Source organism: Loxodonta africana, chromosome 2 (assembly GCF_030014295.1).
Source record: "Loxodonta africana isolate mLoxAfr1 chromosome 2, mLoxAfr1.hap2, whole genome shotgun sequence".
Taxonomy (NCBI): Eukaryota; Metazoa; Chordata; class Mammalia; order Proboscidea; family Elephantidae; genus Loxodonta; species Loxodonta africana.
In genome coordinates this window covers 62136092-62162012 of record NC_087343.1, presented here as the reverse complement: position 1 = coordinate 62162012, position 25921 = coordinate 62136092, and positions in this window count along the sequence as shown.

Genomic DNA, 25921 nt, shown 5'->3' with positions numbered 1-25921 from the left:
TTTTTTTTTTTTTCCTGCTTACAACCCTTAGGACAGTATAGGATATGGAGAACAACCAATAAATAGATGAGATGATCTCCCTGGTCATTTTGGTGTAAGAGTGTGAGGGACAGAATATTGAAATAATTCCAGTATTTCTTGCATGGCTACTGACGATGGCTTTAAATGGAATAAAGATAAATGGAGAATAAGGATGATTTGGAGGGGAAAACAATTCAATTTCATTTCAGTATTTTTGAGTTCACTATGTAATATCAGGGAAGATAGTTTTATTCAGTAGGAAGGTAGGGAACTATAAATGCCTTCTAGAAATAGTCTGTGCCTGTCTAGTGGTGGTTGAAACTGTAGATGAGAATAAGATGGCTCAGGAGCATATATCAAGTGAGAGTAGGGTTGGTGACTGGATCCTGGAGAATCTGTCATCTAAAGATGGTATGAAGCAGAGGAGAATTGACTCAACAGCAACTAATAACAATGGAAGAAGAGAACAATTTGTATAATTAATTTTGGGTCATACATTATATTGCATTGAGACAATTCTCTAAGTATGTTGAACTACACAGCCCTTATACCATATCCCTATGAAGATCATAAAACAAGTGCTGGACTGGACTCCTGCCTTGGTGTTCAGGAAGCTGTAACATGACAGCCGTTTATGGAACAATGACTGGTAAAACCAGGCTTTGTGCCGATCTTGAAATAGCACTGGCTAGATAAAATCCTGAAATAAACACAGAAAACTTCTTTGTTTTTGTTTCTTTTACACTAGGGAAGCTATAACTCATGGGCTGCATCAGTGAGATGTGGCTCCGCTAAAATCCTAGTGAGACACAATGGCGTTATTTGACCCTAGTGGTTAATGGAAACAATTTCCCACTAACAAAGTGTTTAGCTGGAGAACACTGAGGCACAAAGTTACAAGAACACAAATTGTTCTGTGTGGTTTAAGGTGAATGAGAGGAGGAGACTTACACAGACAATGCAATTTTGTAAGCAACTTGGCTTTGGGGAGGTAAAGCTTCCTCAGTGGAAAGAGTATATATGATTTTAGTCTCTTCCTTCAGCTCAAACTGCATCTAGTTCACTGTTAGTACTCTATTTTTATTGACCAGAACCAGAGAAAAGTTTGTCAGAACAGCTTTTATTTTAACTTTATTTTTTATAGATACCCATGCTGTGTAAAATCTGAAGTGAATCAGTGTACTCATTTAATAAATTCATTTATTAGATAGAATGTAAATGTCTTCCCTGAATCGTAGTAAAAATGGCCTGAACATGCCCTGGACAAGACAGGTAACCAAGGTCAGGGTGACTTCTAAGGACTTAATATATTCAGTAATAAGGCTTAAATAAACAGCTGTATATTTTGAGAGAATGAGAGAGGAAAAGTTTCTTTTTTAATTATTATGAAGAATGTTATAAAAAGTACTACAAATTTTTAAAAAACATTGAAAATTTTTCAAAAAATAGAGAATATTATAATAAATATACTTAAAACCAATATGTAACTATTATAAACTCTTTGCCATGTATTTCTCAATTAATCTTTCAGCTGAAGTATTTTTTAAAAAGTTATAGGCGTCATAATGCTTAATACCTAAATATTTCAATATGCATTCCCCAAATGGACATTTTCCAACATACCCACAATGCTGTTATCACACTGAACAAAATTAATAACAATTCATTTCTAGCATCTTATCTCTGCTTCATAATGATTTCAGATTGCCCCAGTTTTCTCCAAATGTATTTGATAATTGGTTTCTTCAGACTAGAATTCAATTAAGGAGTATGAGTTGCATTTGACTGTTATCCTTTAACTGCAGCCTTTATTTCCAAATAATATTAAAAAGCAATTTTCTCTGAAAACAAAATACTTCAACTTAGTGCAAAAGTACAATGACTCAGTGCGAGGATTCGTTGTGGTCATTAATACATAGGTTTGTGCAGTGATTTCCAATCCTGACTGGTCATGACAATCACCTGAGAGGGTTTGGCAACTACAGGTTTCAGGGTCTCACCGCACACTTGCTGAATTGGAATCTCAAGAACTGAGCAGCCTATCCATATAGGGACAGTGTTAGTCAAACAAGTTTGGCAGAACCAGTTCCAACCTGGGTTCTTTGTATCTGTGGTTATAATTTCATTATCAGTTACAACCTTGTTGTGTTTGATGAACCGTTTATTACATTTCCATTGCCACAAAATATTTAATAAGGAAGCAAAAATTTAAGCCCGTTGTCTTATCCAATTAGAATTACTAGGACCTTAACTAGAGAAATTTTACTATAACATATTCTAAGTAACATTGAAATTGGTATGGTTATATTGAAATTTTATTGCAGTGAGTTTTTCCTAAATATAAGTTCCTATGTGTTAGAAGTTACAGATTAACAATAGTAATAATTTATAACAAAATCATTTACATAATCCTTTAGAACAAATATAGCTAAAATATATTATTTCTTGTTTCTCAGTAGTACCAAGGGAAATAGTTTTTAAGATTTCGGAGGAAAGACCAAAAAGTGCCGTTTACACATTACATTCAGTTTCTCCATTCTCCCAACTTTAGAAATTGTGACTTTTACTTCAGTTTGTTTTAATGAAGGTCTTGGGAATCTCTGCCTCTTGTTAGGCAATTCAAGTGACAAGGATATGAGAAAAAAAAAAATTGATACGAGATTGTCTAATAGCTTAACTTGGGCAAAGTAAATATCACACAATCAAGTATACCCTTACAATCAATGCCTGCTACGCAAGGTAACAAAAATAATGTCATATTACATTTGACACTTCATTATAAAGAACAGATGGCGGCTAGATCAAGAACTAGAATGTTAAATCTCTAATCCCCATTCTGGTACATCTGACAATTTCTTCCTCACTCTAAAACACCCAGTTCAAGGCATTTGTCTGTAAAACATTCCTCTACCCATCTCCAGTCACAGTCTGCAACTTTATCTTCGTTAGTAGGTGTAAGTTCAAGCATTGTTGCACTCTTCATAGCTATTCTAATTACAGTCAATGCTTGATTTGTCAGGGTAATGGGAAAGAGAAGGAATTTAGAGATATAACTCTGGATCATGACTAAATCAAGCCTTCTCAAAATATGGTTCAAAATTGATTTAATGTAACTTAGATAAGTTTTGAAGCACAAAAGCAATTGCATTTACATCATCCAAAAATACATTAAAATACATAGCTAGATAAATTGCCGAAATATTTTTATGTGCTAAAAAATGATTTATTACTGATGGTTTCTTAAATGATATATAGTTTTCTCATATGTTAAAATGGAATGCTGACTCAGATTTATGCTCTTTCCTTTTCCTTTCCTCATGTAACTCAATCCTCCTCCTAGCTCAGACCCTAGCATTTGAATCCACAGCCACATTGCTTCACCTAGTGATTAATGAAAAAGAGTTCATGTCCATGTGTTTACTGGCCATTTGGTTCCCCTGTTTGGTGAAGTATCTGATCCAATTTTTGACCTTTTATCCAATGAGTTATTTAGCTTTTTTCTTATTGACCTATACTGATTCATGCATGTGTGCAATTTATTCTGAATATGAGCCTTTTGACTGATAGAGCTCTCTCTCTCTCTCTCTCTCTATCCATCTATTTATCTATCTATCCAATATATTGTCTCATATATTGTACCTTCAGTCAGAACAAGGCCAGGGGCCCACTGCAGAATAGTTTACCAATTGCTTATATGCAAATTAAAGTTAAAGATGAAGAAAATCAGAGCAAGTCCACAAGAGCCAAAATATGACCTTGAGTATATACCACCTGAATTTAGAAGCCATCTCAGGAATAGTTTTGATGCACTGAACACTAATGACTGAGAACAGATGAGTTGTGGAATGACATCAAGGATGTTATACAAGAAGAAAGCAAGAGATCATTAAAAAGACAGGAAAAAAAGAAAACACAGAAATAGATGTCAGAAGAGACCCTGAAGCTTGCTTTTGAATGTAGAGTAGCTAAAGCAAAAGGAAGAAATGATGAAGTAAAAGAGCTGAACAGAAAATTTCAAAGGGCAGCTCGAGAAGACAAAGTATTAAAATTACATGTGGGAAGACCTGGAGTTAGAAAAACAAAAGGGAAGAACATCTCAGCATTTCTCAAGCTAAAAGAACTGAACAAAAAATTCATGGATTAAGTTGCAATATTTAGGGATTCTATGGGCAGTGGGTTTATGGGCAAAATACTGAAAGAACCAGTAAGCATCTAAAGAAGATGGAAGGAATACACAGACTCACTGTACCAAAAAGAATTGATCGTCATTCAACCTTTTCAAGAGGTAGCATATGATCAAGAGCTAATGGTACTGAAGGAAGAAGTCCAAGCTGCCCTGAAAGTATTGGCAAAAAAAACAAGGCTCCAGGAATTGATAGAATACTAATTGAGATATTTCAGCAAACAGATGCAGCCCTGGAGGTGCTCACTCATCTATGCCAAGAAATTTGGAGGACAGCTACCTGACCAACTGACTGGAAGAGAGTCATATCTGTACCCATCCCAAAGAAAAGTGACCCAACAGAATGTGGAAATTGTCGAACAATATCATTAATGTCCTAAAAAAAAAAAATGTCCTACATGAGTAAAATTATGCTGAAAACCATTTGAAAGCAGGTGCAGCAATACATCAACAAAGAACTGCCAGACATTTAAACCAGAGGATACGGAATGAGGGATATCATTGCTGATGTCAGGTGGATCATGGCTAAAAGCAGAGAATACCCGAAAGATGTTTGTCTGTGTTTTATTGGCTGTGTAAAGGCATTCGAGTGTGTGGATCATAACAAATTATGAAAAACATTGTGAAGAATGGGAATCCCAGGACACTTAATTGTGCTCATGAGGAACCTATACATAGACCAAAAGGTAATCATTTGAACAGAACAAGGAGATACTGCGTGGTTTAAAGTCAGGAAAGTTGTATGTCAGGGTTGTATCCTTTCACCATGATTATTCAATCTGTACGCTAGCAAATAATCCAAGAACTGTGGACTCTATGAAGAAGAACAGAGCTTCAGGATTGGAGGAAGACTCATTAACAACCTGTAATATGCAGATGGCACAACCTTCCTTGCTGAAAGTGAAGAGGACTTGAAGCACTTATTGGTGAAGGTCAAAGACTACAGCCTTCAGTATGGATTGCACCTCAACATAAAGAAAACAAAAATCCTCACAATTGGACCAAAAAGCAACATCATGATAAATGGAGAAAATATTAAAGTTGTCAAGGACTTCATTTTACTTGGATCTACATTTAACGCCTGTGGAAGCAGCAACCAAGAAATCAAACAAAGTATTGCATTGGGCAAATCTGCTGCAAAAGACCTCTTTAAAATGTTAAAAAGCAAAGATATCATTTTGAGGACTAAGGTGTGCCTGAATCAAGCCATAGAATTTTCAATGGCCTCATATGCATGCAAAAACTGGACAGTGAATAAGGAAGACCAAAGAAGAATTGACACCGTTGATTTATGGTGTTGGTGAAAAATATTGAATATACCATGGTCTTGCAGAAGAATGAACAAACCTGTCTTGGAAGAAGTACAGTCAGAATGCTTCTTGGAACAAGGATGGTGATAGTTTGCCTCCCATACTTTGAACATGTTATCAGGAGGGATCAATCCCTGGACAAGGATATCATGCTTGGTAAAGTAGAGGGTCAGTGAAAAAGAGGAAGACCCTCAAGAAGATGGATTGACACAGTGGCTGCAACAATAGGCATAAGCATAACAACAATTGTGAGAGGATAGCGCAGAACCAGGCAGTGTTTTCCTCTTTTGTACATATGGTCCCTCTGAGTGGGAACCGACTCGACAGCACCTAACAACAATAGCAATGACATACTGTAGATTATAGTACAATTTAAAGAAAACAGTATTTGGATTTATAGCTACCATCTTCCTAATTTTTATTTGGCCCATCTGTTTTATATTTTTTCCTTTTTTTTTATTTGTTTGCATTAAACAAACATTATTCATTTTTTCCTTCTATTAATTTGTTACTTACATATTCTTTTGCTATTCTTCCAGTGTTTACCCTAGAGATTACATCATACATCTCTGGATTCTAATAGTCTAATACAAGTTTTTATTTTTATCACTTTGCCAATATTGTAGAACTTAAAATTATTTAATTTCATTTATCTTCACCCTTCCTTTTGTGTTATTGTCAGGCATTGTAGTTCAACACATATTCTAAACTCCAGAAGACATCACTTCTATCTTTTAATTCAGTATTCATTTATTTCCTCCAACAGAGGTCTTCTGCCTACACCATATCTGATCATCAGTCTGAGATCAAAATCTCAGTCTTCTGGGAAGAAAACCACTTTTGATCACCAGTTCACCATGAATTGATTCACTTTGCTATGGAATTTTAGTTCATCTAGTCCTTGTTGCTTCCACAGCATTCTGCTACTTTCAAAATACCAAATTTGTAATTTATGCAGCTTTCTAGTTCTTGCAGGAGGAACATTAACCTGCTTATTCTAATTGTATTTCAATTGTACTATTAAACAGAAAGATTGATATCTAAGTACGTTATAGTGCGAAATTAGGCATGGTCCCTGCTTTGAAAGCCTTAGCGATAGGAATGCCATTTGCTATCGCTAACTACTTGTTCACGCTCTGTAATGATATTAGAAATTGAATTGTGCCTGTGTCCTGTGTTGACACATTTACCTCAAATATTGTTTTACTCTTCTCAATAGGAGTCCTTAATCATTAAAATGATTATTGTAAATCCCTAGGAACAATAAAGTACATAAAAAACCAAATTTTTAATTGTCTTTCCAATTGTACTTTAACACAAAAAACACGGACAGAAAGCCAAAAAAAAAAAAAAGGAGCCTTTGAATGAAGTTACTAAATTGAGGAATATTCTCACTTGGTAGAATTTATTAATATTTTGAGGATTGATGAAGGTTTATGGATTTTTAGAGTCACAAAGAGAATGGCTCAGGTGGTCTCTTACCCAGAAGTATCTTACCTGAAAGGTAGGTATGGATATTCCAAGCAGAGAGCACAGGTGACACTAGGAGTGAAATGATCAGGTACAGTGGACAGCGAGTATGTTCCTGTATGCCAAATTAGAGGAAACAGAAAGTAGTGGTTTTAAAAATAAAGTTTTAGATCAGTGATTCTCAATAAGGCTCAGATGGAGGATTGGTGGTGAGCTGAAGGTGACTGGGTCACCCCCCGTTACCCTAGAGGACTGTCAGAGTATCTGGGAGGAGGAGAAAGGCAACCAAGTATTTTGGTAAGAATATTCAGTAATATAATACCTTGGATTTGCTTTTAAACTTGATTGTTAATGTATTTTATATCAAATATCCCTAGAAGAATGACATTTTTAAACATACTAAACAGGAACATGTATTTTAGAGGCTAAGACCTATTGTTTTAGTTAATACAGATAGTAATGTGATCTTCATTTTGTAAACAACCAATAGGGAGAAATAAGACTATAAGGATTCCTACGAAAAGTGAGTCACAGTTCCATATTGGTTTATTTCAATTTTATTTAAGTCTTAATAACTGCTTAACATGATACCACATTTTTAACCCACCATGTGATTTTAATTTTTAGTTGTTGCTTGGCTAACATTAAACACCTGTTTTATTATTTATAATTAAGGCTTCCAACTTTCAGAGGGCCAATGTACTCAGTAAAAATTACAATAACCACAAAACAATAAACAATAAGCAATTCTTTCCTCACTGTTTAATGGAAGTAAAATCAGTCAATTAAATCTAAATACTCTCTGCTTTTATCTTAACTGACACTTTATAATATTTAATTTTATGTTAACAGATGACTCTATTAAGAAGCCAAAGGTGGAGGTGAAAACAATAACCAAGGCAAATTGCTGGTGAAAAAGAGGTGATGATTCACGGATTATATCTAGAGAAGAAAGTGAAATGAATTAACTGCACTGCTCATCTCAGCAGGAACAACATTTGCTTCTTTAGCATCCTCCTCTATCAATATGACAAAGAACTTTATAAAAAGAATTCATTGACTAGTAGTATCACATAAGAAACAAGTTCTCTGTGCATTCTGGAATTGCAAAGAGTAAGGTCAATATGTGATCAAAAATCAATAACTTCATGATTTATTCTCAACATAATAGTTGAGGTAACCCTGATGGCATAGTGGTTAAGTACTATGGCTGCTAACCAAAAGGTCAACAGTTCAAATCCACCAGGTGCTCCTTGGAAACCCTATGGGACAGTTCTACTCTGTCCTATACTCCGTCCTGTCGCTATGAGTTGGAATCGACTTGACGGCAACGGGTTCAGTATAATAGTTGAGAACAGAAGTTCTGATCCTTTGTTTAAAAATGGAGAATGCTTAATATCCAAAATACATCACTATGTAGAGCAACTTGCTCCTAAGTGAAGTGTATGTGTGTGTGGCTGTCTGGGGTTGCATTTGCGGGAAGAAAAAGAAAACAAAATATACTACATGATTATGATGTATACTAAATAGTCACCTTCACTTAAGAATTGCTGTTCTAGAATATTTGTGTTAATATCTGTATTTGAAATGCAAGTTGTTGCTGTGGTGGTTGTTTTAATTCTAGTGCTGTACTATTTCCAACCTAAATTCCTGGCTAACTCTGTATTTATCATCTTCCCCATATCCCAGGACATTTTTAAAGATCTTTAGTTTTTCATAAGCAGTAACTTTCTACCTCTACTTTATTGATCCAGAGCTAATGAAGAGATGAAAGAATTCCCTGTGCTGGTGGTTGGGGGTAGAAGGTGAACTTGGGGAATGACTTGTAGTTGTGCAAGAGAAGACTCTTGGCCATGTCCAGTTCACTGCCTAATCTTTAGGGCCTTAGGCAATGCTGGGCCTATAAAAATCATCCAATAAATATTTGTTGAATAAATGAATGATCTTCAGATTTTAAGACAGGGAGAACATTACTCTCAGAAATAGATTCAATAGAATTGACATAAAAATAACCTTATTATCTCTTTCTGGCAATCTTCCTAGGATGTGTGCATTTCATGACAATTGTAATTGTTGAGACAAATTTGGCAATCAGAGCTCAGCCAATGAACCTAAAGAAATGTCAGAAAGTTTCAATTCTGGAAAGATCCATTCTAAACTATAACCAATATAAAATAAATGATAATCTGATTAACTGTTATGTATAAATACAAAGTGCATTATACTGGCAATATTGTGTAAAGAATTCTGTACATACTTCCATTCTTTCACACAATATTGAGAGCCTATTGTGTGCTGGGCCTATGCAAGGCACTGGTATTACAAAGATGAGCTATATAGACAAAGTCTCTGCCACATGGAGCCTATTGTCTGGTGAATGAAAGAGGCGTTAAACAAATAATCACACATTAAGTATATGATTATATGGTCTCAAATTGTGATTAAATTGCTACGAAAGAAAAAACGTATATATGGAAGAACATTCAACAGTGGAAAGTTGTGTCAAAGAGGTAAAGGATCATGGTACCTTGGAAACTGAAGGGAGGCCAGAGTAATTGGAGGAAAGGGGTGCTAAAGGAGAGCTGGGTAGAAAAGGTCCAAAATGAGGTGCTAATTGATATTCATAAAGAGTTGGATGGCCATGTCTTGGTGCCCAAGTCCTTCATCCTGAATTTGGCCTGCTACCTCTCCCTGAGGGAAATGCGAAGAAAGTACTAGCACGAGAACAAATCTCTGCAAAAGGACTCTTTATTAAACAAGACTGAGTCAAAGGGAACGACTTTACCCAGTGTGATTCAATTCTACTGACCTAGAACTAGGTGAAAAAGCCGTCTGTGTGTGTCTGCCTGAAAGGACAAATTTTAATTTCTCAGGTGTTACCAGTACCAGTTCAATAAAAGGAAATACACTGTGGTCAAAGAGAAGAAATACAGGAGGAGGAGGTAAACAAGTCTACTTTGAGGCAAACAATATCCAAAGGTGCTTCGTTAAAAATCAGTCTCATTATTTTACCACTATATGTCTCCATGTGCAGAATTCCTTTGCAAGGCAGTAGAAAGAGAGGAGATAGAATGTACGTTGGGAGAAAGTACCAGTTTTCGGGTTCCATATTTCATTTGTATGGTTTGCTCTTTGAACATTAATTTATGGTAAAACAGTGTATATAGGACAACTATTTTCCTAATTAGCCACCAATATTAAGAAGAAAAATAATTATCCAGACATGAAACTGTTTCCTATGTAGAAAAATTTATATCATCCGTCTGTATATTTTCTAACCTCTATTTTGTTGAGTGTATATAATATGCTTATGAAGGTATTGTCTATCTCAGCGTAAATATCAGAGAATTTCAGGTAGAACCTAGATATCTTGTCATCCAAATGGGGTTTCGGCCAGCTTAAGCTCACATTAAGTGGAATTCTGACAAATGAATAAGCATATGCTTGTGTGTAGCCTTATTTATCTGTACTCAAATTTACCCAGTATGATTTTGGAGGAAAATATTTCAGAATGGCCTTTTAGTGGTACTTTCATTTTATCAACATTAGTGTTGATTATTTCAATTGAATTTATTAAGGGATCGATGTTTAATTTTAAAGTCGAGTGGTTTATCAACATTTTAAAATAACATTCATATTTATTAAAGATGCTTCAAAATATACCAGTGACTTGTTTCTTTAAAACAATATCCCTAAACTTCTAGAAAAAATAAAATTGGAAATTATTACTATTTAACAAAAACTCCATACTTTGACCTTGAATTGACAAAGTAAAGGCTATATCCGAATACCCAGGAGGGAGGGACAGGGATCCAATTTTTCCCTTCTTGCTAGCCCTCTCAGTGCAAGCCCACAGAGACAGAGAGTGCTTTATCTTTCCCTGGCCTACTAGAAGTTGGAAACTCCTTAGTGTTACAAAAATTAATTACTACTAATGTTTGTTCCTTTTTTCCTTCTGTTATCTCCCCAGGGAGATTACTACGAAATGGGCTGGGCTTCCAACAGTCTAATGATTTGTATGTTGGCAAAACCGTGACTCCTTTTAGTATACAAGGAGTTATAAGATGTATGTAAACACATCATATTACCTGACTGAATATTCTGTTTTATCAGTTTATGTTTTGTTTCATGTTATCTGGGGTTAGCATCTATAAAACAGGGAGAGTCCTGATTCTCAGTTGGGTTTGGTTCACTCTGAGAGTTTTCTTAACAGCATTCCAGGTGTTCCCTCACAAAACCAGTGCTATTAAAAAAAAAAAAAAAAAAAAAGTGCTATATACCTCCAAAATTAGCCAAGACCAAAAATGACATGCCAGAGCCTAAACAATAAAGATCCACTGTTTTGGATTAAATTGTTTAAAATCACAATTCCTACTTCTTTTTTTTTAAATCTGATATGTTTTGGGACCATCATTAAGCCGAATATATCTCTTATCTTCTGAGGCAGCCAATCCACGCCTACTTATTCAAAGAATGACATAGGAATGTGAGAATCTCCAAAGAGTTCAAGCTTCCTAAAGCACTGACAATATGAACATCATGTTCCCATACGATTCCATGAAATTATAATTACAATGTGATTTATTCAAACTTTGATGAGTGAAAGCAAATTTTATATGTAGTTCAGTTTTCAAACAATAAATATCAAAAGAAAAAAGTCAATAGTAAATTAAACCAAATCCTTCAAAGAATAATTGTATATGGCCAATAAAAAAGCTAAATACAAGAATATGAATAGTTTAATGACTCTCTTAGCTTACTTTTTCTCACTTTTACTTTTCGATTCACTGGGTGTCTACCAGTGGTGGTGGTAGGAGGGGAACAACAGCTGTTGCTTAGACGAAAAGTTCATAAGGCTTTTTTTTTTTAACTTTGGTTTCAGTTTTAAAATGTGCCGTAACTGCCAGACCAGTGGCCTCTGGCAAAGGTCAAGCTTTGAGTGTCAGATCACTTGATGTGACGAAGCACATTCCTGTCTCGTTCTACAGATAGCAGTGTTAAGTCAGATGTGAAAGTCTCCTTTGATATATATCACTATTGTCTGCCTAGCTGCACACCTTAACCTCTGGGAGCCTCTGTTTCCTCATCTATGAAACGGGCATAGATAAAGTTGCTGTGAGGATTCCATAGAATAAATACACTTAAAGCACCTAGCACCAACTCTGACACGTGATAACTACTTGTGCATATAACTGGTTGCTTAGTAAATACTTTTGGATTAAAAGCTTAGTCCTGTATAAAAAGCCCCTCCTTCATAAAGCAGATTCATGTTGCATTCCTGATCAAGAATCTGATAGCAATCAGCAAGAAGATAGCAACTATAAACCTTTATATTAGTCAAAATTATAAAATTATTTTATAAGACCACTGGGTATCAGCACACTATAATTTCCAAAACTATTTAAGGAAACTCAATGTACTGTGAAATGAAAAGTTATGTCGCTAACCAGATTTGAAATTGCTCCTAGCAAAACAAGAAATATATAATTAAATAATGATTTCCTTGTCTTCTTAAAATTTAGAAAAAAAAAATGCACTGGACTGTGCCTTGACAGACCCATTTTCTTAAAAAGAAAGTAAAAATAAAAAAAAGAGGAAGGGAGGGAGGGAAGGAGGAAGGAAGGGAAGATGAAAGGAAGGGAGGAAAAAAGGAAATAAATCATCCAGTGATGTTAAAAATAAAGCTTCCTTTTTTTTTTTTTATATGCACTATGGAAACCCTGGTGGCATAGTGGTTAAAGAGCTACGGCTGCTAACCAAAAGGTAGGCAGGTCTAGTCCATCAGGCACTCTTTGGAAACCCTATGGGTCAGTTCTACTCCGTCCTCTAGGGTACCTATGAGTTGGAATCAACTTGATGGCACCAGATTTTAGTTTGGTTTTATATACACTATTGATAACTGTCCTTGTAAGGAGCAAATGAATTGACAAACATTCAGACCTGATCTCAGAGCTGTACTACTTTTGGGAACCATGCTTTTCAAAGTAGTATTACGACAGCTTTTGAAATCTTGTTAAATATGTTCCTTATGAAGAATTGGGTAATTACTTGATTTTCTAGCTCTAATCTCTATTTCTCTTATTTTATTTATGTACATATATATATTTCTATAGGATTCTAGGACGTACTTTATTTACTACTTTCTAATATCTATGAAATTATTTTTTGCATGAATCATCATAGCTTCTATAAATACAATGTTCAAAATCAGAGTATAATTCTAGAACTCTACTTCAGAATTATTTTGAAAACTTTGATAGAAAAATTTAAACAGGAAATGTATGTATCTCATTCAAAAATTTCAAATATGTCTACAAAAATTTCTTAATTCCTTAATGAAATATTCATTGACTCTGATGCAACTATGGGCTCGCGAAATGTTTTGTTTACAGCTTCCTTGGGATATCCCTGTGACACGAATTTGGCAGCAGCACAGTGATCTAGGGCAGCGCAAGTCGAATGCAGTCCATGAACCAATGCCTCTTATCTGTGAACTGTTCGTTACTGGGCTGCAAACCAGCAGCTTGAATGTAAGCCAACTACACCAGTAAGCTGACTTTTTTTTTTTTTTTAAGCAAAACTTTCCGAATAAAAAAAGCGATGTGTTAATTTGCATTATGGGGAAAACTCCTTTATCTCCTTGAGGATGGGTAGGAAATAGTTTCTAGGCTGGCCACTACGAGCAGCACTGTTACAGTGCATTTTTAAGTGGGAGGAATTCTAGTGTGATGCTTAAAACCTTAGATTCTGAGGCAGGCAAAACTGAGTTTGAATTCTGGTCTAGCCACTCGGTGCTTAATAACCTTGAACAAACTGCTCAATACCTTTAATCCAATTTTCTTGTCTATAAAATTGAAACATGCCGACCTCATAGATATTAGGGTAATATATGCCAGATGTCATGCTTTACATAACATCCAGCATTTATTAAGAGCTCAGCTCAAAACGTGTTATTAGTTATTACTTCCACATAATTGAGGGGGTTAGAACTTCAGTCTCCTCTATCGCCTTGACACTGATGACCAAACCCACTTAATGGATCTTGACTGGTTAGAGTGAAAATTTGCTTGAGTAATGAGGCACAATATTGGCTAAATACCTAAAAGGCTACACACGGTATAGAAATATTCCTGTTTCCTGAAAGATCCAATACCCATCATAGAGAGAGCAAGCATTGTAAATGAAAAGGAAAGGAGAAAGGGCATAGCATCTGATATTAAAATATCTCAGTGGAAACCCTGGTCTTAACTTTTAGAGGCTGTTTTTTTTTTTTACCTTGAGGTAAACAAAGCTTTAAACGAGAAAATACGTATCCATGTATCTTGCCTTATGCTTGATGCAGAAAAGATGCTCATATATTTTATTTATTCATTCATGCATTGCTAACTGCATGACACAGTAGGTTGCTTTTTTATGGATAAATGTACTGCTTGCCCTGGAATCCTGATGAACTATTTTTAATAGCTTCATCGATATCTTCTTGTTTTCCACCACTGATATTACTAGCCGTACCAAATCACTAATAAACAAGAGAGCCCAAAGAGTCCTGTCATGCCTGAAATACTTTAGAGTTGTGTCAATATTCTATAAATCATTGACAAGTCCAGTTAAGCCCAATATGACTCATCACTTTTTAGCCACAGTCATTTTTGTAGCATTTAATCATTTGGTTGGCATAATTTCAAGCAAAGATGGTGAAAACAAAATCAGAACCGGATAACAAGACTTAGTTTGGGGTTTACTCATCTCTGATTTCCTGCCCAGCTAATAAACCTGGCTCTGAGTAGGGAAGTAGATGGAGAAGGGAGGACCCACATTAATCTTTTTTTTCCCCTCAAACCCATTTTTATGGATATTCATGAGATAGCAATTAATTATCAAGCCCTGCATTAAGCTTATACAATAATAATTGGACTCAGGCGTATGTTTGAAAGATGCGTGAAAATGAATAAATCATGTCTATTAGCAGAGATACACCGCTCCCAAAAGGTGTGTGAACATAATTTGTACAAGCTCTTGTTGCACCTTCCCATGTACACCATTCATGCTCTGTGATTGTACACCATTCATGCTCTGTGATTGTACACCATTCATGCTCTGTGATTGTACACCATTCATGCCCTGTGATTGTACACCCAATCTTGTATTAGCTGATGTTGCTCTGCTATCTCGAGTTTATTCAGTTCATTTTCATATTTCTTCTCCTAACTGTAATGCCCCTGTCTTGTCCTGCTTCCAGGATTACCCCCTTTCAGTTTATTCTTGCTAAGGTTACCAGATGTGAAGGTCTAGTGGCACAGTGGTTAATAGCTTGGCTGCTTACCAAAACGTCAGCAGTTTGAATCTGCCTGCTGCTCCCTGGAAACCCTATGAGGCCGTTCTACTCTGTCCTATGAATTGGAATCAACTCAACGGAAAGGGTTGGTTCTTTTTTTTTTTTAAGGCTACTAGAATGAATTTTCTAAACTGCCAATCTGATCATGTCACTTTCCATTAGAATCCTTCAATGGCTTCCCATTGCGCTAAGGATGAAATCTAAACTCTAGCATGATCCAGTCCCTGCCTACTTCCCCAGCCTTGTATTATTCTTTTGCTTAGTCTAACTAAACTACAGTGTCTGCAACTGCTTACCTGTGCCAGGCTCTACTCAGGTGCCTCTGACATTCTCATCTCTCAATATCCTCCCCTTTCTCTACCTCTTTCTCTCCTGTAGCAACAGCTCTTACCTCTCAGGTAACTTTAAATACTGTAATGAAATGATTGGTGTCCTCTAAACCTCCCATTAAGCTGTGAGCGCCCCCAGTGCAAGTAAGTTTTTCTCTTCGACTTTCTAATTCTAATGACTATTAAAGGACTGGCACATAGCTGGTGCTCAATTGATGACATATTAACAAATATTCTAAGTGCTAAGCCTAAATTGCACAACTGCATACCTGAAAAATACCCAACCAAAATGTAAAATATTTCCCTTCCTGGAATTCTTAACTATCAAAGGCTAAAACTGCTGGTACTTATTTACCCACAGTTCCACTTGGTTTCAGTAGTAACGGGCCAGGGTGCTTTTCACCAGCCCCAGGCAGTGTATTCCCTAGGTCCTTACCCTGCATCTTAAAATGTTTTCAGATTGAAAACTTGATTTCCTGGCAGTATTGTTTTACACCAGGAAGTAAACACACATCATGTGTGGGTACAACTCGTAAATGGTCTGCATTATTAAATAGCCCTTTACAGGCAGAAAAGACTGCATTCTTTTTCCAAGGTTATAGCAATAAAAATAATGATCCAGTTTTCAGGAACTTGAAGTTATCCTTTCAGTTGCATTAGGATTTGTCAGTGACGCAGGCTGGGAGTTTCATTTTAACCATTTGCTTAAGAGTGCCAGTGTTTTGAGGTTCACAATTTGACTTTGAGATTAGTCTCTCACCTAAGTAATGAATCGAATAGCACAAATGCTGCCCCGCCTCCAGGTCTATAAAGCACTGGACAGCCCAGCTATGTTAGAGAAGACGCAGATCCGGTTTATCCAATCGGCCTTTGGACAGGTCACGGGCATCATAGCAACAGGCAGATCCAAAACAAAAAACACAGTGGCATGGATTGAATTGTGTCCCCCCAAAATGTGTCAACTTGGTTAAGCCATTATTCCTAGTATTGTGTGGCTGTTCTCCATTTTGTGGTTGTAATTTTATGTTAAAGAGGCCTAGGGTGGGATTGTAACATTACCCTTACCCAGGTCACATTCCTGATCCAATGTAAAGGGGATTACCCTGGGGTATGGCCTGTACCACCTTTTATCTCAAGAGATAAAAGGAAAGAGAAGCAGGCAGAGAGTTGGGGACCTCATACCACCAAGAAAGCAGCACCGGGAGCAGAGCATGTCCTTTGGACCTGGGGTCCCTGTGCCTGAGAAGCTCCTCCAGCAGGGGAAGATTGAGGACAAGGAATCTTCCCCCCCAGAGCCGACAGAGAGAGAAAGCCATCTCCCAGAGCTGACACACTGAATTTGGAATCGTAGACTGTGAAAGAATAATTTTCTCTTTGTTAAAGCCATCCATCTACTTGTGGTATTTCTGTTATAGCAACACTAGATGACTAAGACACACAGGAGCTACAATTTAGCTGGAGCCTGGGTACCAAAGGGGAAGAAAACAAAGGCCATTTGTTTGTTTGTTTGTTTTTCTGGGTACCAAAGGGGAAGAAGGCAAAGGCCATAATGGAACTCTGAGAAACATAGGGTCATGTGACTGCAGGAGGAGGTAGCTGAATAGACACGAGTGCTAGGCAGTAATAAACATGAATCCACCATCAGCCATAACATGATATCTAAGTGTGTTGCCAAGAAGGCAAAGAACTAGTAGCCTTAATCTACACCAAAGGTAATTTTCCCGTAAGGAGACATGTGAACATTTTCCAGATGAAGAATAAAGCAAATTGTATAATTTGATCTCTCTTACTTCTCTCATTATAATTCACTCACTCCACCATCACCCTCCCCCCCATCTTGGTCAATGCAAAGGTAATTTTACATTGCATTTCCTGTTCTGTCCTCAGAGGATCAGGCAAAGCAGAGCACGCATCAGAGATTAAGCTAATTAGTTTCTAGATAACATTAGGAGAGATCAACCAAAGCTTCCAATTTACATCCTCTAATATCCTGTGGTCTCTGCTTCTCCAAATAAATGGCTTCTTCTACTAGAGTAAATCCTGTTTCCAGTTTGCTGGTTTGTCATCTCTCGTCTTTTCCCTCCAACTACCACAAGGCAAACATTTCACCTTGGTATACACTAAATCAGAGGTTTAGCTCCCAAGGAAGTTTACACAGAAATTACAGATAAAGAACTAAAAACAGTCACATTTCTCCAACACAGAAATCTAGACTTCCCCGGAAAATGGAGGGGAGCTTCTTGCTTACTGCTCGTTACCATTTAGTCAAAAGCAACACCTGTCACTGGAAAGCCAGAAAGAAATCTCTTCTTTGACTGCTTATTAGTTTTCCTTTCTCTGCCTCATGTTTAGTGACAAATTAGGTCATTTAGCATATCAGTATTTGTGAGGCCAGATTATATGTATCCTTAAAGAAGAGTTTTAAGGCTTAAGAACTTTTTTGATCAAGTTCTAGGAAAGCCCTCTTCTCTTGGAGCAAGTCCCTTCCCGAGGGGAGAGAAGTGGTAGCTTCCACTGTGCCGGAATTCTATTTCATCAGACAAGTGGCCCCCTTTCTGAAGTTAAAAAGGAAAGGAAGATCTTCTAGGGTCTCAGGTACAAAACAAAACTGTGATATTAGCTCTGTATCTGGAATGTTCTTTCTTTGGACCCAGCAAAGTGGAAGAGGAGGATCATGTCAGGAAAGGATGTAATATTCAAATTCCAATGCTGAGAGGCTGAAGCAAACCTAGGGTTCGTTAATAGACACATATGTAATAACAGCTGTGATATTTATATGAATTGTTTATAGCAGTGTTGTCAAAGAGGAGCCCCTGGATCTTCTCTGTCAGAATCACCTTGGAAAGCTTTTGAAAAATGCAGATATTAGAACCCCACCTCAGAGCGGCTGAATCAGAGTCTATGGGGATGAGGTCAGGGAACTGAATTTTTCAAAAACACCTAAGGGATTCTGAGGGACACTCCTATTCCAAAATACCTGTGTACATAGAATAAACTGTTCAATTATTTTTGTTATGTAAAATAAGCTGCTGTAATTTCTCTTTAAGGAAAGCATTTTGCAGTAGTAGGGTGTAAAACAGTGAGAGTGCATTTACCTTGTTGCTGGCCTTTGAGCCAATTCCAAATCATAGTAACCCTATAGCACAGAATAGAACTCCTCACAGGGTTTCCTAGGCTGTAATCTTTATGGGAGCATATTTAAAAAAAAAAAAAAAAAACAAACCCGTTGCTGTCGAGTCAATTCCGAGTCATAGTGACCCTATAGGACAGAGTAGAACCACCCCATACAGTTTCCAAGGAGTGCCTGGTGGACTCAAACTGCTGACCTTTTGGCTAGCAGCCATAGCTCTTAACCACTACGCCACCAGGGTTTCCGATTACCAAGTCTTTTCTTCAGCAGAGCAGCTGGTGGGTTTGAATCTCTTGGTTAGCAGTCAAGTGCTTAACCATTGCAGACCCAAGGCTCCTTGCATTTACTTTATGCCTCTCCATATGTCAGTTTGTAGTAAGAGACATTTGAGCTGTTTTGTTTTAAGACATTGGTGAGTTTTCTTAGATTTTATTGGAAAAACAAACTATAAAAAGCAGTTTTTTTTTTTCAAGAAAAAACTGACAGCACTGTATTAATTTTCTACAGTTAACAAATTCTAAAGCTAACAAATTTACTGGGTTATCAATGCCAGTCAAATCCTCAAGATGGTCCCTATATATGAATGAAGGTAATCATTGGCTATTCAAGCTCCGTAATTGAATAGAACCGACTATCCCTTTGGATTCAGTACATAGACACTGTCGTAACATTCCACCACCTGTCTGTCAGTTTGTTGCTCTGTGGTGGCTTGCATTTTGCTGTGATGTTTTAAGATATGCCACTGGTATTTCAAATGTTAGCAGAATCAACCACAGTTGACAGGATTCAGTGCAGGTTCCAAAATAAGACAGACTAGGAAGAAAGACCTCGTGACCTATTTATGAAAACTAGCCATTGAAAACCTTATGGATCACAACAGAACACTTTCCAAATTGCTTGCTTTGAATGCATCACCAGGGGAGTCAATCTCAGGAGGCCAACATCATGTTTGATGAAATGGAGGGCCAGAGAGGGTAAGGGAGACCTCAGTGAGGAAGATTGGCACAACAGCCACAATGATGGACTAAAAAACGCCAGTGATTATGACAATGATGCATGATCAGGCAATGCTTTTTGTTGTACAGAAGGTCTCCAGGGGTCAGAGTTGACTCTATCTACCTACCTACCATATTTGTGTCCATTCCAAAGAAAGGTGACACAACAGAATGCAGAAATTATTGAATAAAATATCACAGGCAAGTCAAATTTTGATGAAGATCATTCAAAAGTGGTTGCAGCAGTACATCAACAGGGAACTGCCAGGAATTCAAGCTAGATTCAGAAGAGGACATGGAACAAGGGGTATCACTGCTGATGTCAGATGGATCTTGGATGAAAGCAGAGAATACCAGGAACATATTTACCTGTGTTTTACTGACTATGCAAAAGCATTTGACTGTGTGGATCATAAGAAATTATGGATAACATTACAAAGAATGAGAATTCCAGAACACTGCATTCTGCTCACGTGGAACCTGCAATGAAGACCAAGAAGCAGTCATCCAAACAGAACAAGGGAATACTGTGTGGTTTGAAATCAGGAAAGGTGTGTGTCCGGGTTGTATCCTTTCACTGTACTTTTTCAATCTGTATGCTGAGCAAATAATCCAAGAAGCTGGATTATATGAAGAAAAACAGGGCATCACACAACTTCCACATCAATCCTGATGTCTTCAGTATGTGTTACACCTCAACATAAAGAAAACAAAAATCCTTACGACTGGACCAATAAGTGACATCATGATAAATGGAGAAAAGACTGAAGTTGTCAAGGATTTCATTTTACTTGGATCCACAATCAATGTCCATGGAAGCAGCAATAAAGAAATTAAATGATGTATTGCATTAGGCAAACCTGCTGCAAAAGACCTCTTTAAAGTATTCAAAAGCTAAGACGGCACTCTGAGGACTAAGGTATGCCTAAACCAAACCATGATATTTTCAATTGTCTCAGATGCATGTGAAAACTGGACAATTAGTAAGGAAGACTGAAAAATAATTGATGCCTTTGAATTATGGTGCTAGTGAAGAATATTGAGTATACTGTGGTATCCTGGTGGTGCAGTGATTAAGAGCTTGGCTGCTAACCAAAAGATTGGCAGTTCAAATCCACAAGCTGCTCTTTGGGAACCCAGTGGGGCAGTTCTACTCTGTCCTATAGGGTCGCTATGAATCAGACTTGACTCGATGGCAATGGGTTGGGTTGGGTTTGGCCAGAAGAACCAATAGGTCTGCCTTAGAAGAAGTACAGCCAGAGTGCTCCTTGGAAACAAGGCTGGCAAGACTTTGTCTCACATACTTTAGACATGTTATCAAGAGGGATCAGTCCCTGGAGAAGGACGTAGTGCTTGGTAAAGCGGAGGATCAGTGAAAGAGAGGAAGACCCTTAATGAGATGGATTGACACAGTGGCTGCAATGATGTGCTCAAGCGTATCAAGGATTGTGAGGATAGAGCAGGACCAGGCAGTGTTTTGTTCTGTTGTATATAGGGTTGCCATGAGTCAGAACCAACTCGATGGTGCCTAATAACAACAACAATATCTACCTACCTACGTACCTATCTCTATGTATGTATCTATCTGTCTATCCGTCTGCCTATCTACCTATCTATCTGTCTGTCCGTCTGCCTATCTACCTATCTATCTATCTGTCCATCTGCCTATCTATCTACCATAGCATTTCTTTAGTTAAAAAAAAAAATCAAATACAAATGGATGAATCAGCACTGTGTATAAATATGGACTCTGTGATATTTAAATATATTTTCTGATCTTAAGTTACCATATGCGCAACCCATTCTGGGGTCTTTTTCACAGTGGCATGTCTCTAGGCTGCACACATCTGTCTAGGTAGGCAAGCAGAGAATTTCCAGTGAATACTGGGAATTGAGTGTCTTGTGTGAAATTCAGACCAACTTGAAAGTTTTCATCCATAAAGAAATCATGGATTTCTTCTTTTTTAGGTGTAGGACATGAATTCATTTGGGGGATTCAAATCTACAAAGGCTTTATTAATTAATCTCAGCCACTGAGTTTTGTGTAACAGTAGGGAATGTTCTGGGGAAGGCAGAATGCCTATTCCACGTGCTTAATACTCTTTAAAAATAAACTTCCTGTTCTACACTACTTAAGATTTTTTGGTAGGTGAACATTAGAAGCTAAGGGTGACAGTTGAATAAAGTCATACAAGATGATCAGATCCAGCTGACAACAAGAACTATAGATCCCATCAGCTTACTGCTTGCTCTACAAGACACCAACAACAGGACTGATGTGTTTTTGCTGACTTCATTCATTGGCACAGTATAGACAGAGCTAAAGTTCAAAGCACTAAGACAGCATCAATCAGATGTTACTTAGAAGCAGAAGAAGATAGAAGAAGCTGGTCCTTGGATTTTAAGTTCATATAACATATATTGAAAAAAGTTCTATAAACTTATAAGTTATACTAAACTTAAGGACATAACATAATGAATGTATACTTTTGGTATAATTGTACCAAAATGAAGAGAACTTCCTTTACTAAGTAGGCATCACATATAGTTTACTTTTTATCAGCACAAATTGAAGTTGATACAGTGCAGAAGAATAACCCCATTAGAGATTTATACAGGTTTATAGAGATTTATACAGATTTATCATTCTTGCTAACTACAAGGATGCCCTGAAACATGATAACTCTGAGCTTATTAAGGTTTTGAGTGAAAAAAAAAATTCTGGGAGCAATTTAATGTTGATATGAAAGCAATTTATCAAAACTAGCATAATCATGCTGAAAAAGCAGACACCTTGAGAAAGTTTCCTTCCTGCATATAATACTGCCTACTCTATTGTAGGTAAGGAGGCCCTGGTGATGCAGTAGTTAAGTGCTCAGGTGCTAACCGAAAGGTCACTGGTACAAATCCACTGGCTGCTCCACAGGACAATGATGTGGCAGTCTGCTTCTGTAACAATTTATAACCTTGAAAACCCTACAGGTCAATTCTACTCTGTCCTGTGGGGTCTTTATGAGTTGGAATTGATTCAACGGCAATGGGTTTGGTTTTGGTTTTGGCTATTGTAGATAATAACCTACGAGAACAAAAATGAACATTGATAGCCAGTACAGGCACAAGGATTATACAGGAATTCAACATCAGTGTGTTTTATGGGTATTCTTTCCTTCCCCATGTTTCTATTTGAGTCCATAATATAGGAACTTTCTTCTCTGAGAAGACAGTAGAAATCTTAGCCCTTTTCTCCATATTTCTTCTCATGACAGAAATAGTCTATCTCATTGGTGAAATGGGGGAAAGGAATCTAGAGTACGTGCCTCAGCCGGCTCTGGGCCTTTTTTCACAGTTGCCTGCCTCTGGGATGCACAAATGTGTCTCCTACACATATGGTAAGCAGGCTTTACAGATTTGGGGAAAATAATTTGCAGGCCCATTTGGCCACAGATCTTATTCTTATTATCCAGTGAACTCAATCAATCTTTTTTGCTTTTTTTATTCTACATTTGTTTAGAAATTGGGAGAGGAAGACACGATGTATTTTATTGCTACCCTGTCCATGCCACCTTATCCATGCGACCTTCTACTTCCTCTTCTCACCTTGCCAAAATCCAATATAATTAAGTTCTGCAAATTCCAGATCTTTGTGTTCAGCTACCCTTTTATTCTCCGCTTCTAATTTTTGTCTACTCCCTCTCCTGAAGGTCTTTTAGCCAGATTATACTCAGACTGTATTTTCTCAGGAACTCCTTGAGCCATCCAAGCTTCACCTTTACTACCTCTCTTAGTAACAGATTTCTGGTCTACTGAACCAAATCTAATTTAGCCTCCTTTCCTAGGGTGGGGGTTTCCTATTGTCTGTGTTCCCACAAGGAGTCTCTAGATGGTGCAAGTAGTTACACACTTGACAACTAGCCTAAAGGTTGTGGTTCAAACCCACCAAGAGAAGCCTTGGAAGACAGGTCTGGAAATCTGCTTCTGAAAGGTCGCAACCCTGAAAACCCAAAGGAGCAATTCACAGGGACACCATGAGTCGGAATTGTCTTGACAGCAACTAACAACAGCAACAGGGTCCTACAGCTATTTAATCACTCCTTGGTGATAAAACTTTTTTTTTTTTTTAGTTAACAAGAATTTTTTTAGCAACCACGCACAACTTCTTGTAGTTACAGTCAGTAGCTTGACAACTATATATTATTATTAAGAGAATTAATTTACAAATAATACATGACAATTGATCTCCAGTTTGGCTGTCTTTTGCACATATGAGACACGTGAGTTGCTCTAGGTAACACTCTCTATCCATATGTATATATGCAAAATAGTTTTCTCTGCATGTATGCCAAAGACTCGCTCACTGAGAAGACTCACTCGCAATCTCAATCCCATTCCTGATTTCTCTGTGCTAACACATAATTTTTCTGAGGAGTTGCTCTTTGACAGTGTACACATGTCTCATTTCCCGCACTTTCCCTTGACAAGCCCACACTGCTAGCTCATTTAAAAGGAGAGGGAAAATGACCAGGAGTTCAGGAGTGGATTATATTAAGGTTGTCTAATATGTGCCAAATACAGCCAAGTTTCAAGTCATCTTCATTCTTCCTGAAAACCCCAGTGGCATAGTGGTTTAGAGCCACAGCTCCTAACCAAAATGTAGGCAGTATGAATCCACCAGGTGCTCCTTGGAAACTCTATGGGGCAGTTCTACTCTGTCCTCTAGGGTCGCTATGAGTCGGAATCGACTCAATGGCAGCCGGTTTGGTTTCTTGGTTTTCATTCTTCTCACTGATACTTAAATAGGAAAGGAAGTATACAACACTTACAACTGGAAACTACAAAAGAAGAAACCTTTCTCTACCATAATGCATAAGAGTCCTTACTCTACCACCCACTACAAGATGTTTAAGTATGAGTCACTTACCTTCTTAGTATGTTAGTTTTCACCCATTGTTGAATGGGTAACATTCCTGGCCTATTTTATTAATTAGCCAATTCGCCAAATAAGAAATTTTTGAGTACAGTATTTTTATGTAAATAATGCACACCTTCTATGTTAGTTTGCCAACCATGACCTCCCCATGAAGTTTTTTTTTTAAGTGTGTTATGCTAATTTTTTACAGCGACATGTAAAAAAAAAAAAATTGGCATAGCAACACTTATGAAAACACCTCACAGGGAGAAGGCATGGTTGGCAAACAAACATAGAAGGTGTACATTATCTGGGTAAAAATATGGTAATCTTTTAAACATATTATTGCATCACACACCAGAAAAAAGAAAAGTATATCTAAACTATTAAAATCGGACTAGGAATACAAACCCATGTTCATTATAAAATTAGAGAAACAGCATTACAATATGGAATATAGACATTATGAAGTGTGATATAGACAAATTGCAATGGAGCTGATGTGAAAATAATAAGCATGCAGAATTATGAGCCCACCGCCCACTGCCATTGAGTCGATTCTGACTCATAGCGACTCTATAGGACAGAGTAGAACTGCCCCGTAGAGTTTCCGAGGAGCACCTGGTAGATTCGAACTGCCGACCTCTTGGTTAACAGCCATAGCACTTAACCACTACGCCACCAGGGTTTCCAGCATTATGAAAGTTTTCAAAAGATTTAACAGAAATGATAATTCTTCTTGAATGATTAATGAAAAAGGATAATTGAAAAGGTATGTTTAATATCCATTCTACACAAGGTGATGTGCTACCTGGCTGGTTCTGTGGATACAACAAACATTTTAATAGTTTACACTTTATCAGTAGAGATTAGATATGTGCACTCAGTATAAATAATACCTATAATAATAATAATAAAAACTGTCTTGCCTTTTCAAACTAGATCACCAGACCTTGATCTAAAAGCTACTAGTTTGTATTTATAGAAATATATTGTTGTTAAGTGCCATAGAGTCGATTTTGATTCATAGCAACCTTATATATAACAGAACAAAATGTTGCCCTGTTCTGCTCCATCTTCTTAATCATTGCTATCTTTGAGCCCATTGTTGAAACTACTGTATCAGTCCATCTCATGGAGGGTCTCCCTCTTTTTGCTGATTCTCTCCTTGATCAAGCATAATGTCCTTCTCCAGCAATCGGTCCCTCCTGATGATGTGTCCAAAGTGAGTGAGATAGAGTC